This window comes from Mesoplodon densirostris, chromosome 1, assembly GCF_025265405.1.
Source record: "Mesoplodon densirostris isolate mMesDen1 chromosome 1, mMesDen1 primary haplotype, whole genome shotgun sequence".
Taxonomy (NCBI): Eukaryota; Metazoa; Chordata; class Mammalia; order Artiodactyla; family Ziphiidae; genus Mesoplodon; species Mesoplodon densirostris.
Genome location: NC_082661.1, coordinates 124992268 through 125012630, shown reverse-complemented (window position 1 = coordinate 125012630; position 20363 = coordinate 124992268).

Sequence of the window (20363 nt, the reverse complement as noted above, 5' to 3'; positions counted from 1 at the left end):
TCATCACAATGCTCCATGCCCCTTTTCATCTCAATGCTCCCTGAACCCTGTCATCACAGTGCACGATGCCCATCATCATAATACTTCAGTCTATTGTCATCACAATGAAATTAATATTCTCCATGACCTCTGACATCATAATGCTACAAACCCTTGTGATCACAATGTTCCATAAAACTTATCATCACAGCACCCCATGACGCTCATCATCACAATTATCCATGGTCTTATCATCACAATGCTCCATGATCTTTGTCATCACGATGCTCAATACACTTTTCATCACAATGCTCCCTGACACTTGTCGTCAGTATGCTCCATGAACCCTGTCATGACAAGGCTCAATGCTTTATCATCACAATGATCCATGCCTTTTCATCGCAATGCTCCAAGACCCCTGCAATCACAATGCTCCATGCACTTCTCATCCAAATGCTCTCTCACATGAGATATCACAATGTTCCATCACTAGTCATCACATTCCTCCCTCAACCCTGTTATCACAATGTCCCATGACCCCTGTTATCACAATGCTACATCCCCTTATCAGCACAATGTTCCATGACCCCTGACATCACAATGTTCCATAACCACTGTCATCAAAATGCTCCATGACCCTTTTCATCCCAAAGCTCCATGACCCCTGGAATCACACTGTTCTATAACCACTGTCATCAAAATGTTCCATTGCACTTTTCATCAAATTGCTGCATGAACCTGTCATCAAAATGCTCCCTGCCCTACTCATAACAATGCACCACACGCTGGTCATCAAAATGCTCCATGACATTTGTCATCACAAAGCTCCATGACCCTTGGCATCACAATGCTCCATGTCATTGTCATCACAATGCTCCATGAAACCTCTCTTCACATTGCTCCATGTCCTTGTCATCACAAATCTCCATGACACTTGTCATCACAATGCTCGATGCCCTTCTCATCATAATACTCCATGTCCTTGTCATTACAATCCTCCATGACCCATGTATCACAGTGTACCGTGCCCTTGTCATCACAATGCTCCATGCCCACTCTCATCACAATAATCCATGAAACATTTCAGACCAATGCTCAATGCCCTTCTCATCACAATGCTCCATTACCTCTATCAACAATGCTCCATGACCCCTGCCATCACAATGTTCCACGGCCTTGTGATCACAAGGCTCCATGACCATTGTCATCACAATGCTCCAAGAGCCATGTAATCACAATGCTCCATGACCTTGTCATCACAAAGCTCCATGACACATGTCATCAGAATGTTCCATGGCCTTCTCCTCACAATGCTCCATGCCCTTGTCATCACAATGCTCCATACCCTCGTAATCACAATGCTCCATGCCCCTTTTCATCAGAATGCTCCATGAGACTTGTCATCACAAGTCTCCATGGTCATCTCATCACAATGCTCCAAGACCTTGTCATCACCATGCTCCATTCCCTGGTCATCACAATGCTCCATGACCCCTGTCATCACAAGGCTCCATGGCCCTTCTCATCACAATGCTCCAAACCCCTGTAATCACAATGCTCCATGCCCCTTTTCATCACAATGCTCCATGAACCCTGTCATCACAATGAACCATGCCCATCATCATAATGCTTCAGGCTATTGTCATCACAATGAAATCAAAATGCTCCATGACCTCTGTCATCACAATGCTCCAAAACCTGGTGATCACAATGTTGCATAACACTTATCATCACAAAACCCCATGATGCTAATCATCACTTTTATCCATGGTCTTCTCATCACAAGGCTCCATGACCTTTGTCATCACAATTCTCAATACTCTTTTCATCACAATGCTCCCTGACACTTGTCGTCAGTATGCTCCATGAACTCTGTCATGACAAGGCTCCATGCCTTTTTCATCACAATGATCCATGCCCTTTTCATCACAGTGCTCCAAGACCCCTGTAATCATAATGCTCCTTGCCCTTGTCATCACAAAGCTCCATGATGCATATCATCAGAATGTTCCATGCACTTCTCATCACAATGCTCCATGCCCTTGTCATCACAATGCTCCAAGACCCCTGTAATCACAATGCTCCATGCCCCTTTTCATCTCAATGCTCCATGAACACTGTCATAACAATGCACCATGCCCATCATCATAATGCTTCAGGCTATTGTCATCACAGTGAAATCAAAATGCTCCATGACCTCTGTCATCACAATGCTCCGAACCCTGGTGATCACAATGTTGCAAAACACTTATCATCACAACACCCCATGACGCTCATCATCACAATTATCCATGGTCTTCTCATCACAATGCTCCATGACCTTTGTGATCACAATTCTCAATACACTTGTCATCACAATGCTCCTTGACACTTGTCGTCAGAATGCACCTTGAACCATGTGACGAAAAGGCTCCATGCCTTTTTCATCACAAAGCCCCATGCTGTTTTCATCCCAATGCTCCATGCCATTGTCATCAAAATACTACACAAGCTTGTCATCAGAGTGCTCCATGACCCTTGTCATCACAATTCTCCATGCACTTGTCAGCACAATGCTCCCTGACCCTTGTCATCACAATGATCCAAGCCATTGTCATCACAATGCTCCATTACCTTTGTCATTAGAATCCTCCATGACACTTGGAATCACAATGCTCCAAGCCATTGTCATCACAATGGGCCATTACATATGTAATCACAATGCTCCCTGACACCTCTCTTCACAATACTGTATGAACTGGTCATCAGAATGCTCCATGCTCCTGTCTTCATAATGTGCCATTCCAACTGTCATCACAATAATCCATGAAACTTATTAGACCAATGCTCCATGCCCTTGTCATCACATTGCTCCATGCTCTTGTTATCACAATGTTCCAAGACCCCTGTAATCAGAATGCCCCATGCCCCTTTTCATCAGTATGCTCCATGAGACTTGTCAGCGCAAGGCTCCATGGTTTTCTCATCACAATGCTCCAGGACCTTGTCATCACAATGGTTCACGACATTGCCATGAAAATTCTCAACGGCCCTTGTCTTCATAATGCTCCATGCCCTAGTCATCACAGTGCTCCATTATATTTGTCATCACAATCCTCCCTTGCATTTGGCATCACTATGCTCCATGCTATTGTCATCGCAATGGACCATGACATATTTCATCACAATGCCCCCTGATACCTGTCTTCACAATACTCCATGCCCTTGTCATCACAATGCTCTATGCGCATGTCATCACAATGCACCATGTCCACTGTCATCACAATAATCTATGAAACTTGTGAGACCAATGCTCCATGCCCCTGTCATAACTATTCTCCATGACCCCTGTCATCACAATACTCCATGAACATTTTCAGCCCAGTGCTCCATGACCCTTGTCATCACAATGATCCATGCACTTGTCATCCCAATGTTCCATGACGCTTGTAATCACAGTGCTCCATGACATCTGTCATCACAATGCTCCATGCCTTTGTCAGCAAAATGCTACATGACCTTGTCATTACAATGCTCTATGCGCATGCCATCACAATACTCCATTACCATTGTCATCACAATCCTCCAGGAACCTTGGGATCACATTGCTTCAGGCCCTTGTCATCAAAATGCTCCATGCTCCTTGAAATCAAAATGATCCATGACTTCTGTCATCACAATGCTCCAAACCCTTGTGATCAGAATGTTCAATAACACTTGTCCTCACAACGCTCCATGATGCCTGTCATCACAATACTCCATGCCCTTTTCATCACAATGCTCCATGAACATTGTCATCACAATTCTCCATACACTTGTCATCAAAATGCTCCCTGACACTTGTCGTCAGAATGCTCCTTGAACTGTGTCACGAAAAGGCTCCATGCCATTTTCATCACAAATCCACATGCCGTTTTCATCCCAGTGCTCCATGCCATTGTCATCAAAATACTCCACAAGCTTGTCATCAGAATGCTCCATGACGCTTGTCATCACAATTCTCCGTGCACTTGTCAGCAAAATGCTCCCTGACCATTATCATCACAATGCTCCAAGCCATTGTCATCACAATGCTCCATTACCTTTGTCATCAGAATCCTCCATGACACTTGGCATCACAATGCTCCATGCCATTGTCATCACAATGGGCCATTACATATGTCATCACAATGCTCCCTGACACCTCTCTTCACAATACTGCATAACCTGGTCATCACAATGCTCCATGCCCTTGTCATCACAATGTGCCATTCCAACTCTCATCACAATAATCCATGAAACTTATTAGACCAATGCTCCTTGCCCTTGTTATCACAATGTTCCAAGACCCCTGTAATCAGAATGCTCCGTGCCCCTTTTCATCAGAATGCTCCATGAGACATGTCATCAGAAGGCTCGATGGATTTCTCATCACAATGCTCCATGACCTTTGTCATCACAATGCTCCAAGACCCATGTAATCACAATGCTTCATGCCCCTGTCATCGTAATGGACCATGACATTTGGCATCACAATACTCCATGCCATTGTCTTTGAAATTGACCATGACATATGTCATCACAATGCCCCCTTACACCTGTTTTCACAATACTCCTTGCCCTTGTCATCACAGTGCTCCATGCCCTTGTCATCACAATGCAACAGGTCCAATGTCATCACAATAATCTATTAAACTTGTCAGACCAATGCTCCATGCCCCTGTCATCACAATGTTCCATGCCCTTGTCATCACAATGCTCCATGACCCTTGTCATCACAATGCTCCGTGACTCCAGTCATCACAATGCTTCATAACGTTTGTCATCACAACGGTCCATGCCTTCGTCATCGCAAGGCTCTGTGACCTTTGTAACCACAATGCTCCATGAACTTTTCATCACAATTCTCCGTGACCCTTGTCATCACAATGCTCCATGCCTTTTTCAGAACAATGCTCCATGACCCTTGTCATCACAATGTGCCATGTGCTTTTCATCACAATGATCCACAACCTTGTCATCGCTATGCTCCATAAACCTTGTAATCACAATGCTCCATGCACTTCTCATCCAAATGCTCTCTCACATGAGATATCACAATGTTCCATCACTTGTCATCACAATCCTCCCTCACCCCTGTTATCACAATGTTCCATGACCCCTGTCATCACAATGCTACATCCCCTTATCAGCACAATTATCCATGACCCCTGACATCACAATGTTCCATAACCCCTGTCATCAAAATGCTCCATGACCATTTTCATCCCAAAGCTCTATGACCCCTGGCATCACAATGTTCTATAACCCCTGTCATCAAAATATTACATTACACTTTTCATCAAATTGCTGCATGACCCTGTCATCAAAATGCTCCCTGCCCTTCTCATCACAATGCACCACACACTTGTCATCAAAATGCTCCATGACCATGGTCATCACTAAGCTCCATGACACTTGGCATCACAATGCTCCATGCCATGGACATCACAATGCTCCATGAACCCTCTCATCACATTGCTCCATGCACTTGTCATCACAAAGCTCCATGACACTTGTCATCACAATGCTCGATGCCCTTCTCATCACAATGCTCCATGTCCTTGTCATTACAATCCTCCATGACCCATGTATCACAGTGTACCATGCCCTTGTCATCAAAATGCGCCATGCCCACTGTCATCACAATAATCCATGAAACATTTCAGACCAATGCTCAATGCACTTCTCATCACAATGCTCCACTACCACTGTCAACAATGCTCCATGACCCCTGCCATCACAGTGTTCCACGGCCTTGTGATCACAAGACTAAATGACCATTGTCATCACAATGCTCCAAGACCCATGTAATCACAATGCTCCATGCCCTTGTCATCACAGAGCTCCATGACGCATGTCATCAGAATGTTCCATGGCCTTCTCCTCACAATGCTCCATGCCCTTGTCATCACAATGCTCCAAGACACTCGTAATCACAATGCTCCATGCCCCTTTTCATCAGAAGGCTCCATGATATTTGTCATCACAAGTCTCCATGGTCAACTCATCACAATGCTCCAAGACCTTGTCATCACCATGCTCCATGACTCCTGTCATCACAATACTCCATGAACATTTTCAGCCCAATGCTCCATGACCTTCTCATCACAATGCTCCATGACCAATATCATCACAATGCTCCATGACCACTGTCATCACAACACTCCATGACACCTGACAACACAATGATCTGGGACTCTTGTCATCACAATGCTCCAAGACCCCTGTAATCACAATGCTCCATGACCCCTGTCATCACAATACTCCATGAACATTTTCAGCCCAATGCTCCATGACCCTTGTCATCACAATGATCCATGCCCTTGTCATCCCAATGTTCCATGACCCCTGTATTCACAGTGCTCCGTGACGCTTGTCATCACAGTGCTCCATGACACCTGTCATCACAATGCTCCATGCCTTTGTCAGCAAAATGCTACATGACCTTGTCATTACAATGCTGTATGCGATTGTCATCACAATACTCGATTACCATTGTCATCATAAACCTCCATGAACCTTGGGATCACATTGCTTCATGCCCTTGTCATCACAATGCTACATGCTCCTTGAAATCAAAATGATCCATGACCTCTGTCATCACAATGCTCCAAACCCTTGTGATCACAATGTTCCATAACACTTGTCCTCACAACGCTCCAAGATGCCTGTCATCACAATATTCCATACACTTTTCATCACAATTCTCCATGACCTTTGTCATCACAATTCTCAATACACTTTTCATCACAGTGCTCCCTGACACTTGTCGTCAATATGCTCCATGAACCCTGTCATGACAAGGCTCCATGCCTTTTTCATCACAATGATCCATGCCCTTTTCATCACAATGCTCCAAGACCCCTGTAATCACAATGCTCCATGCCCTTGCCATCCAAAGCTCCATGACGCATGTCATCAGAATGTTCCATGGACTTCTCATCACAATGCTCCCTGCTCTTGTCATCACAAAGCACTAAGACCCCTGTAATCACAATGCTCCATGCCCCTTTTCATCTCAATGCTCTTATGAACCCTGTCAGCACAATGAACAATGCCCATCATCATAATGCTTCAGGCAATTGTCATCACAATCAAATCAAAATGCTCCATGACCTCTGTCATCACAATGCTCAAAATCCTGGTGATCACAATGTTGCATAACTCTTATCATCACAACACCCCATGACGCTCATCATCACAATGATCCATGGTCGTCTCATCACAAGGCTCCAAGACCTTTGTCATCAAAATTCTCAATAAACTTGTCATCACAATGCTCGCTGACACTTGTCGTCAGAATGCTCCTTGAACCCTGTCACAAAAAGGCTCCATGTCTTTTTCATCACAAAGCCACATGCCGTTTTCATCCCAATGCTGCATGCCATTGTCATCAAAATACACCACAGGATTGTTATCAGAATGCTCCATGACCCTTGTCATCACAATTCTCCATGCACTTGTCAGCACAATGCTCCCTGACCCTTGTCATCACAATGCTCCAAGCCATTGTCATCACAATGCTCCATTACCATTGTCATCAGAATCCCCCATGACACTTGGCATCACAATGCTCCATGCCATTGTCATCACAATGCTCCATGTCTTTGTCAGCAAAATGCTAAATGACCTTGTCATTACAATCCTCTATGCGCTTGTCATCACAATACTCCATTTCCATTGTCATCACAATCCTCCATCAACCTTGGGATCACATTGCTTCATGCCCTTGTCATCACAATGCTCCATGCTCCTTGAAATCAAAATGATCCATGACCTCTGTCATCACAATGCTCCAAACCCTTGTGATCACATTGTTCCATAACACTTGTCATCACAACGCCCCATGATGCCTGTCATCACAATACTCCATGCCCTTTTCATCACAATGCTCCATGACCTTTGTCATCACAATTCTCAATACACTTGTGATCACAATGCTCCCTGACACTTGTCATCAGAATGCTCCTTGAAACCCATCACGAAAAGGCTCCATGCTTTTTTCATCACAATGCCCCATGCCATTTTCATCACAATGTTCCATACCATTGTCATCAAAATACTCCACAAGCTTGTCATCAGAATGCTCCCGGACCCTTGTCATCACAATGCTCCATTACCTTTCTCATCAGAATCCTCCATGACACTTGGCATCACAGTGCTACATGCCATTGTCATCACAATGGGCCATTACATATGTCATCACAATGCTCCCTGACACTTATCTTCACAATACTGCATGACCTGGTCATCACAATGCTCCATGCCCTTGTTATCACAATAGGCCATTCCAACTGTCATCGCAACAAACCATGAAAGTTATTAGACCAATGTTCCATGCCCTTGTCATCACAATGCTCCATGCCCTTGTTATCACAATGCTCCATGACCCCTGTCATCACAATGCTCCGTTACTCCAGTCATCACAATGCTTCATGAACTTTGTCATCACAGTGGTCCATGCCCTCACCATCAACAGTCTCTGTGACCTTTTTAACCCCAATGCTCCATGAACTTTTCATCACAATGCTCTTTGACCCTTGTCATCACAATGCTCTATGCCTTTCTCAGCACAATGCTCCATGACCCTGGTCATCACAATGCTCCATGCCCCTTTTCATCTCAATGCTCCCTGAACCCTGTCATCACAGTGCACGATGCCCATCATCATAATACTTCAGTCTATTGTCATCACAATGAAATTAATATTCTCCATGACCTCTGACATCATAATGCTACAAACCCTTGTGATCACAATGTTCCATAAAACTTATCATCACAGCACCCCATGACGCACATCATCACAATTATCCATGGTCTTATCATCACAATGCTCCATGATCTTTGTCATCACGATGCTCAATACACTTTTCATCACAATGCTCCCTGACACTTGTCGTCAGTATGCTCCATGAACCCTGTCATGACAAGGCTCCATGCCTTTATCATCACAATGATCCATGCCTTTTCATCGCAATGCTTCACTACCCCTGCAATCACAATGCTCCATGCACTTCTCATCCAAATGGTCTCTCACATGAGATATCACAATGTTCCATCACTAGTCATCACATTCCTCCCTCAACCCTGTTATCACAATGTTCCATGACCTCTGTTATCACAATGCTACATCCCCTTATCAGCACAATGTTCCATGACCCCTGACATCACAATGTTCCATAACCACTGTCATCAAAATGCTCCATGACCCTTTTCATCCCAAAGCTCCATGACCCCTGGAATCACAGTGTTCTATAACCACTGTCATCAAAATGTTCCATTGCACTTTTCATCAAATTGCTGCATGACCCTGTCATCAAAATGCTCCCTGCCCTACTCATAACAATGCACCACACGCTGGTCATCAAAATGCTCCATGACCTTTGTCATCACAAAGCTCCATGACCCTTGGCATCACAATGCTCCATGTCATTGTCATCACAATGCTCCATGAAACCTCTCTTCACATTGCTCCATGTCCTTGTCATCACAAATCTCCATGACACTTGTCATCACAATGCTCGATGCCCTTCTCATCATAATGCTCCATGTCCTTGTCATTACAATCCTCCATGACCCATGTATCACAGTGTACCGTGCCCTTGTCATCACAATGCTCCATGACCACTCTCATCACAATAATCCATGAAACATTTCAGACCAATGCTCAATGCCCTTCTCATCACAATGCTCCATTACCTCTATCAACAATGCTCCATGACCCCTGCCATCACAATGTTCCACGGCCTTGTGATCACAAGGCTCCATGACCATTGTCATCACAATGCTCCAAGAGCCATGTAATCACAATGCTCCATGCCCGTGTCATCACAAAGCTCCATGACACATGTCATCAGAATGTTCCATGGCCTTCTCCTCACAATGCTCCATGCCCTTGTCATCACAATGCTCCATACCCTCGTAATCACAATGCTCCATGCCCCTTTTCATCAGAATGCTCCATGAGACTTGTCATCACAAGTCTCCATGGTCATCTCATCACAATGCTCCAAGACCTTGTCATCACCATGCTCCATTCCCTGGTCATCACAATGCTCCATGACACCTGTCATCACAAGGCTCCATGACCCTTCTCATCACAATGCTCCAAACTCCTGTAATCACAATGATCCATGCCCCTTTTCATCACAATGCTCCATGAACCCTGTCATCACAATGAACCATGCCCATCATCATAATGCTTCAGGCTATTGTCATCACAATGAAATCAAAATGCTCCATGACCTCTGTCATCACAATGCTCCAAACCCTGGTGATCACAATGTTGCATAACACTTATCATCACAAAACCCCATGATGCTAATCATCACTATTATCCATGGTCTTCTCATCACAAGGCTCCATGACCTTTGTCATCACAATTCTCAATACTCTTTTCATCACAATGCTCCCTGACACCTGTCGTCAGTATGCTCCATGAACTCTGTCATGACAAGGCTCCATGGCTTTTTCATCACAATGATCCATGCCCTTTTCATCACAGTGCTCCAAGACCACTGTAATCATAATGCTCCTTGCCCTTGTCATCACAAAGCTCCATGATGCATATCATCAGAATGTTCCATGCACTTCTCATCACAATGCTCCATGCCCTTGTCATCACAATGCTCCAAGACCCCTGTAATCACAATGCTCCATGCCCCTTTTCATCTCAATGCTCCATGAACACTGTCATAACAATGCACCATGCCCATCATCATAATGCTTCAGGCTATTGTCATCACAGTGAAAACAAAATGCTCCATGACCTCTGTCATCACAATGCTCCAAACCCTGGTGATCACAATGTTGCAAAACACTTATCATCACAACACCCCATGACGCTCATCATCACAATTATCCATGGTCTTCTCATCACAATGCTCCATGACCTTTGTCATCACAATTCTCAATACACTTGTCATCACAATGCTCCCTGACACTTGTCGTCAGAATGCACCTTGAACCCTGTGATGAAAAGGCTCCATGCCTTTTTCATCACAAAGCCCCATGCTGTTTTCATCCCAAAGCTCCATGCCATTGTCATCAAAATACTACACAAGCTTGTCATAAGAATGCTCCATGACCCTTGTCATCACAATTCTCCATGCACTTGTCAGCACAATGCTCCCTGACCCTTGTCATCACAATGATCCAAGCCATTGTCATCACAATGCTCCATTACCTTTGTCATTCGAATCCTCCATGACACTTGGAATCACAATGATCCAAGCCATTGTCATCACAATGGACCATTACATATGTAATCACAATGCTCCCTGACACCTCTCTTCACAATACTGCATGATCTGGTCATCACAATGCTCCATGCTCTTGTCTTCATAATGCGCCATTCCAACTGTCATCACAATAATCCATGAAACTTATTAGACGAATGCTCCATGCCCTTGTCATCACATTGCTCCATGCTCTTGTTATCACAATGTTTAAGACCCCTGTAATCAGAATGCCCCATGCCCCTTTTCATCAGTATGTTCCATGAGACTTGTCATCGCAAGGCTCCATGGTTTTCTCATCACAATGCTCCAGGACCTTGTCATCACAATGGTTCACGACATTGTCATGAAAATTCTCAACGGCCCTTGTCTTCATAATGCTCCAAGCCCTAGTCATCACAGTGCTCCATTATATTTGTCATCACAATCCTCCCTTGCATTTGGCATCACTATGCTCCATGCTATTGTCATCGCAATGGACCATGACATATTTCATCACAATGCCCCCTGACACCTGTCTTCACAATACTCCATGCCCTTGTCATCACAATGCTCCATGCCCTGGTCATCACAATGCCCCATGTCCACTGTCATCACAATAATCTATGAAACTTGTAAGACCAATGCTCCATGCCCCTGTCATAACAATGCTCCATGACCTTGTCATCACAATGCTCCATGACCCCTGTCATCACAATACTCCATGTACATTTTCAGCCCAGTGCTCCATGACCCTTGTCATCACAATGATCCATGCACTTGTCATCCCAATGTTCCATGACGCTTGTTATCACAGTGCTCCATGACATCTGTCATCACAGTGCTCCATGCCTTTGTCAGCAAAATGCTACATGACCTTGTCATTACAATGCTCTATGCGCATGTCATCACAATACTCCATTACCATTGTCATCACAATCCTCCAGGAACCTTGGGATCACATTGCTTCAGGCCCTTCTCATCATAATGCTCCATGTCCTTGTCATTACAATCCTCCATGACCCATGTATCACAGTGTACCGTGCCCTTGTCCTCACAATGCTCCATGCCCACTCTCATCACAATAATCCATGAAACATTTCAGACCAATGCTCAATGCGCTTCTCATCACAATGCTCCATTACCTCTATCAACAATGCTCCATGCCCCCTGCCATCACAATGTTCCACGGCCTTGTGATCACAAGGCTCTATGACCATTGTCATCACAATGCTCCAAGACCCATGTAATCACAATGCTCCATGCCCTTGTCATCACAAAGCTCCATGACACATGTCATCAGAATGTTCCATGGCCATCTCCTCACAATGTACCATGCCCTTGTCATCACAATGCTCCAAGACACTAGTAATCACAATGCTCCATGCCCCTTTTCATCAGAAGGCTCCATGATATTTGTCATCACAAGTCTCCATGGTCAACTCATCACAATGCTCCAAGACCTTGTCATCACCATGCTCCATTCCCTTGTCATCACAATGCTCCCTGACACTTGTCGTCAGTATGCTCCATGAACTCTGTCATGACAAGGCTCCATGCCTTTTTCATCACAATGATCCATGCCCTTTTCATCACAGTTCTCCAAGACCACTGTAATCATAATGCTCCTTGCCCTTGTCATCACAAAGCTCCATGATGCATATCATCAGAATGTTCCATGCACTTCTCATCACAATGCTCCATGCCCTTGTCATCACAATGCTCCAAGACCCCTGTAATCACAATGCTATATGCCCCTTCTCATCTCAATCCTCCATGAACACTGTCATAACAATGCACCATGCCCATCATCATAATGCTTCAGGCTATTGTCATCACAGTGAAATCAAAATGCTCCATGACCATTGTCATCACAAAGCTCCATGACCCTTGGCATCACAATGCTCCATGTCATTGTCATCACAATGCTCCATGAAACCTCTCTTCACATTGCTCCATGTCCTTGTCATCACAAATCTCCATGACACTTGTCATCACAATGCTCGATGCCCTTCTCATCATAATGCTCCATGTCCTTGTCATTACAATCCTCCGTGACCCATGTATCACAGTGTACCGTGCCCTTGTCATCACAATGCTCCATGCCCACTCTCATCACAATAATCCATGAAACATTTCAGACCAATGCTCAATGCCCTTCTCATCACAATGCTCCATTACCTCTATCAGCAATGCTCCATGAACCCTGCCATCACAATGTTCCACGGCCTTGTGATCACAAGGCTCCATGACCATTGTAATCACAATGCTCCAAGAGCCATGTAATCACAATGCTCCATGACCTTGTCATCACAAAGCTCCATGACACATGTCATCAGAATGTTCCATGGCCTTCTCCTCACAATGCTCCATGCCCTTGTCATCACAATGCTCCATACCCTCGTAATCACAATGCTCCATGCCCCTTTTCATCAGAATGCTCCATGAGACTTGTCATCACAAGTCTCCATGGTCATCTCATCACAGTGCTCCAAGACCTTGTCATCACCATGCTCCATTCCCTGGTCATCACAATGCTCCATGACCCCTGTCATCACAAGGCTCCATGACCCTTCTCATCACAATGCTCCAAACCCCTGTAATCACAATGCTCCATGCCCCTTTTCATCACAATGCTCCATGAACCCTGTCATCACAATGAACCATGCCCATCATCATAATGCTTCAGGCTATTGTCATCACAATGAAATCAAAATGCTCCATGACCTCTGTCATCACAATGCTCCAAACCCTGGTGATCACAATGTTGCATAACACTTATCATCACAAAACCCCATGACGCTAATCATCACTATTATCAATGGTCTTCTCATCACAAGGCTCCATGACCTTTGTCATCACAATTCTCAATACTCTTTTCATCACAATGCTCCCTGACACTTGTCGTCAGTATGCTCCATGAACTCTGTCATGACAAGGCTCCATGCCTTTTTCATCACAATGATCCATGCCCTTTTCATCACAGTGCTCCAAGACCCCTGTAATTATAATGCTCCTTGCCCTTGTCATCACAAAGCTCCATGATGCATATCATCAGAATGTTCCATGCACTTCTCATCACAATGCTCCATGCCCTTGTCATCACAATGCTCCAAGACCCCTGTAATCACAATGCTCCATGCCCCTTTTCATCTAAATGCTCCATGAACACTGTCATAACAATGCACCATGCCCATCATCATAATGCTTCAGGCTATTGTCATCACAGTGAAATCAAAATGCTCCATGACCTCTGTCATCACAATGCTCCGAACCCTGGTGATCACAATGTTGCAAAACACTTATCATCACAACACGCCATGATGCTCATCATCACAATTATCCATGGTCTTCTCATCACAATGCTCCATGACCTTTGTGATCACAATTCTCAATACACTTGTCATCACAATGCTCCTTGACACTTGTCGTCAGAATGCACCTTGAACCCTGTGACGAATAGGCTCCATGCCTTTTTCATCACAAAGCCCCATGCTGTTTTCATCCCAATGCTCCATGCCATTGTCATCAAAATACTACACAAGCTTGTCATCAGAGTGCTCCATGACCCTTGTCATCACAATTCTCCATGCACTTGTCAGCACAATGCTCCCTGACCCTTGTCATCAGAATGCTCCAAGCCATTGTCATCACAATGGGCCATTAAATATGTGATCACAATGCTCCCTGACACCTCTCTTCACAATACTGTATGAACTGGTCATCAGAATGCTCCATGCTCCTGTCTTCATAATGTGCCATTCCAACTGTCATCACAATAATCCATGAAACTTATTAGACCAATGCTCCATGCCAGTGTCATCACATTGCTCCATGCTCTTGTTATCACAATGTTCCAAGACCCCTGTAATCAGAATGCCCCATGCCCCTTTTCATCAGTATGCTCCATGAGACTTGTCAGCGCAAGGCTCCATGGTTTTCTCATCACAATGCTCCAGGACCTTGTCATCACAATGGTTCACGACATTGCCATGAAAATTCTCAACGGCCCTTGTCTTCATAATGCTCCATGCCCTAGTCATCACAGTGCTCCATTATATTTGTCATCACAATCCTCCCTTGCATTTGGCATCACTATGCTCCATGCTATTGTCATCGCAATGGACCATGACATATTTCATCACAATGCCCCCTGATACCTGTCTTCACAATACTCCATGCCCTTGTCATCACAATGCTCTATGCGCATGTCATCACAATGCACCATGTCCACTGTCATCACAATAATCTATGAAACTTGTGAGACCAATGCTCCATGCCCCTGTCATAACTATTCTCCATGACCCCTGTCATCACAATACTCCATGAACATTTTCAGCCCAGTGCTCCATGACCCTTGTCATCACAATGATCCATGCACTTGTCATCCCAATGTTCCATGACGCTTGTAATCACAGTGCTCCATGACATCTGTCATCACAATGCTCCATGCCTTTGTCAGCAAAATGCTACATGACCTTGTCATTACAATGCTCTATGCGCATGCCATCACAATACTCCATTACCATTGTCATCACAATCCTCCAGGAACCTTGGGATCACATTGCTTCAGGCCCTTGTCATCAAAATGCTCCATGCTCCTTGAAATCAAAATGATCCATGACTTCTGTCATCACAATGCTCCAAACCATTGTGATCAGAATGTTCAATAACACTTGTCCTCACAACGCTCCATGATGCCTGTCATCACAATACTCCATGCCCTTTTCATCACAATGCTCCATGAACATTGTCATCACAATTCTCCATACACTTGTCATCAAAATGCTCCCTGACACTTGTCGTCAGAATGCTCCTTGAACTGTGTCACGAAAAGGCTCCATGCCATTTTCATCACAAATCCACATGCCGTTTTCATCCCAGTGCTCCATGCCATTGTCATCAAAATACTCCACAAGCTTGTCATCAGAATGCTCCATGACGCTTGTCATCACAATTCTCCGTGCACTTGTCAGCAAAATGCTCCCTGACCATTATCATCACAATGCTCCAAGCCATTGTCATCACAATGCTCCATTACCTTTGTCATCAGAATCCTCCATGACACTTGGCATCACAATGCTCCATGCCATTGTCATCACAATGGGCCATTACATATGTCATCACAATGCTCCCTGACACCTCTCTTCACAATACTGCATAACCTGGTCATCACAATGCTCCATGCCCTTGTCATCACAATGTGCCATTCCAACTCTCATCACAATAATCCATGAAACTTATTAGACCCATGCTCCTTGCCCTTGTTATCACAATGTTCCAAGACCCCTGTAATCAGAATGCTCCATGCCCCCTTTCATCAGAATGCTCCATGAGACATGTCATCAGAAGGCTCCATGGATTTCTCATCACAATGCTCCATGACCTTTGTTATCACAATGCTCCAAGACCCATGTAATCACAATGCTTCATGCCCCTGTCATCGCAATGGACCATGACATTTGGCATCACAATACTCCATGCCATTGTCTTTGAAATTGACCATGACATATGTCATCACAATGCCCCCTTACACCTGTTTTCACAATACTCCTTGCCCTTGTCATCACAGTGCTCCATGCCCTTGTCATCACAATGCACCAGGTCCAATGTCATCACAATAATCTATTAAACTTGTCAGACCAATGCTCCATGCCCCTGTCATCACAATGTTCCATGCCCTTGTCATCACAATGCTCCATGACCCTTGTCATCACAATGCTCCGTGACTCCAGTCATCACAATGCTTCATAACGTTTGTCATCACAACGGTCCATGCCTGCGTCATCGCAAGGCTCTGTGACCTTTGTAACCACAATGCTCCATGAACTTTTCATCACAATTCTCCGTGACCCTTGTCATCACAATGCTCCATGCCTTTTTCAGAACAATGCTCCATGACCCTTGTCATCACAATGTGCCATGTGCTTTTCATCACAATGATCCACAACCTTGTCATCGCTATGCTCCATAAACCTTGTAATCACAATGCTCCATGCACTTCTCATCCAAATGCTCTCTCACATGAGATATCACAATGTTCCATCACTTGTCATCACAATCCTCCCTCACCCCTGTTATCACAATGTTCCATGACCCCTGTCATCACAATGCTACATCCCCTTATCAGCACAATTTTCCATGACCCCTGACATCACAATGTTCCATAACCCCTGTCATCAAAATGCTCCATGACCCTTTTCATCCCAAAGCTCTATGACCCCTGGCATCACAATGTTCTATAACCCCTGTCATCAAAATATTACATTACACTTTTCATCAAATTGCTGCATGACCCTGTCATCAAAATGCTCCCTGCCCTTCTCATCACAATGCACCACACACTTGTCATCAAAATGCTCCATGACCATGGTCATCACTAAGCTCCATGACACTTGGCATCACAATGCTCCATGCCATGGACATCACAATGCTCCATGAACCCTCTCATCACATTGCTCCATGCACTTGTCATCACAAAGCTCCATGACACTTGTCATCACAATGCTCGATGCCCTTCTCATCACAATGCTCCATGTCCTTGTCATTACAATCCTCCATGACCCATGTATCACAGTGTACCATGCCCTTGTCATCAAAATGCGCCATGCCCACTGTCATCACAATAATCCATGAAACATTTCAGACCAATGCTCAATGCACTTCTCATCACAATGCTCCACTACCACTGTCAACAATGCTCCATGACCCCTGCCATCACAGTGTTCCACGGCCTTGTGATCACAAGACTAAATGACCATTGTCATCACAATGCTCCAAGACCCATGTAATCACAATGCTCCATGCCCTTGTCATCACAGAGCTCCATGACGCATGTCATCAGAATGTTCCATGGCCTTCTCCTCACAATGCTCCATGCCCTTGTCATCACAATGCTCCAAGACACTCGTAATCACAATGCTCCATGCCCCTTTTCATCAGAAGGCTCCATGATATTTGTCATCACAAGTCTCCATGGTCAACTCATCACAATGCTCCAAGACCTTGTCATCACCATGCTCCATGACTCCTGTCATCACAATACTCCATGAACATTTTCAGCCCAATGCTCCATGACCTTCTCATCACAATGCTCCATGACCAATATCATCACAATGCTCCATGACCACTGTCATCACAACACTCCATGACACCTGACAACACAATGATCCGGGACTCTTGTCATCACAATGCTCCAAGACCCCTGTAATCACAATGCTCCATGACCCCTGTCATCACAATACTCCATGAACATTTTCAGCCCAATGCTCCATGACCCTTGTCATCACAATGATCCATGCCCTTGTCATCCCAATGTTCCATGACCCCTGTATTCACAGTGCTCCGTGACGCTTGTCATCACAGTGCTCCATGACACCTGTCATCACAATGCTCCATGCCTTTGTCAGCAAAATGCTACATGACCTTGTCATTACAATGCTCTATGCGATTGTCATCACAATACTCGATTACCATTGCCATCATAAACCTCCATGAACCTTGGGATCACATTGCTTCATGCCCTTGTCATCACAATGCTACATGCTCCTTGAAATCAAAATGATCCATGACCTCTGTCATCACAATGCTCCAAAACCTTGTGATCACAATGTTCCATAACACTTGTCCTCACAACGCTCCAAGATGCCTGTCATCACAATATTCCATACACTTTTCATCACAATTCTCCATGACCTTTGTCATCACAATTCTCAATACACTTTTCATCACAGTGCTCCCTGACACTTGTCGTCAATATGCTCCATGAACCCTGTCATGACAAGGCTCCATGCCTTTTTCATCACAATGATCCATGCCCTTTTCATCACAATGCTCCAAGACCCCTGTAATCACAATGCTCCATGCCCTTGCCATCCAAAGCTCCATGACGCATGTCATCAGAATGTTCCATGGACTTCTCATCACAATGCTCGCTGCTCTTGTCATCACAAAGCACTAAGACCCCTGTAACAACAATGCTCCATGCCCCTTTTCATCTCAATGCTCCTATGAACCCTGTCAGCACAATGAACAATGCCCATCATCATAATGATTCAGGCAATTGTCATCACAATCAAATCAAAATGCTCCATGACCTCTGTCATCACAATGCTCAAAATCCTGGTGATCACAATGTTGCATAACTCTTATCATCACAACACCCAATGACGCTCATCATCACAATGATCCATGGTCGTCTCATCACAAGGCTCCATGACCTTTGTCATCAAAATTCTCAATAAACTTGTCATCACAATGCTCGCTGACACTTGTCGTCAGAATGCTCCTTGAACCCTGTCACAAAAAGGCTCCATGTCTTTTTCATCACAAAGCCACATGCCGTTTTCATCCCAATGCTGCATGCCATTGTCATCAAAATACACCACAGGCTTGTTATCAGAATGCTCCATGACCCTTGTCATCACAATTCTCCATGCACTTGTCAGCACAATGCTCCCTGACCCTTGTCATCACAATGCTCCAAGCCATTGTCATCACAATGCTCCATTACCATTGTCATCAGAATCCCCCATGACACTTGGCATCACAATGCTCCATGCCATTGTCATCACAATGCTCCATGTCTTTGTCAGCAAAATGCTAAATGACCTTGTCATTACAATCCTCTATGCGCTTGTCATCACAATACTCCATTTCCATTGTCATCACAATCCTCCATCAACCTTGGGATCACATTGCTTCATGCCCTTGTCATCACAATGCTCCATGCTCCTTGAAATCAAAATGATCCATGACCTCTGTCATCACAATGCTCCAAACCCTTGTGATCACATTGTTCCATAACACTTGTCATCACAACGCTCCATGATGCCTGTCATCACAATACTCCATGCCCTTTTCATCACAATGCTCCATGACCTTTGTCATCACAATTCTCAATACACTTGTGATCACAATGCTCCCTGACACTTGTCATCAGAATGCTCCTTGAAACCCATCACGAAAAGGCTCCATGCTTTTTTCATCACAATGCCCCATGCCATTTTCATCACAATGTTCCATACCATTGTCATCAAAATACTCCACAAGCTTGTCATCAGAATGCTCCCGGACCCTTGTCATCACAATGCTCCATTACCTTTCTCATCAGAATCCTCCATGACACTTGGCATCACAGTGCTACATGCCATTGTCATCACAATGGGC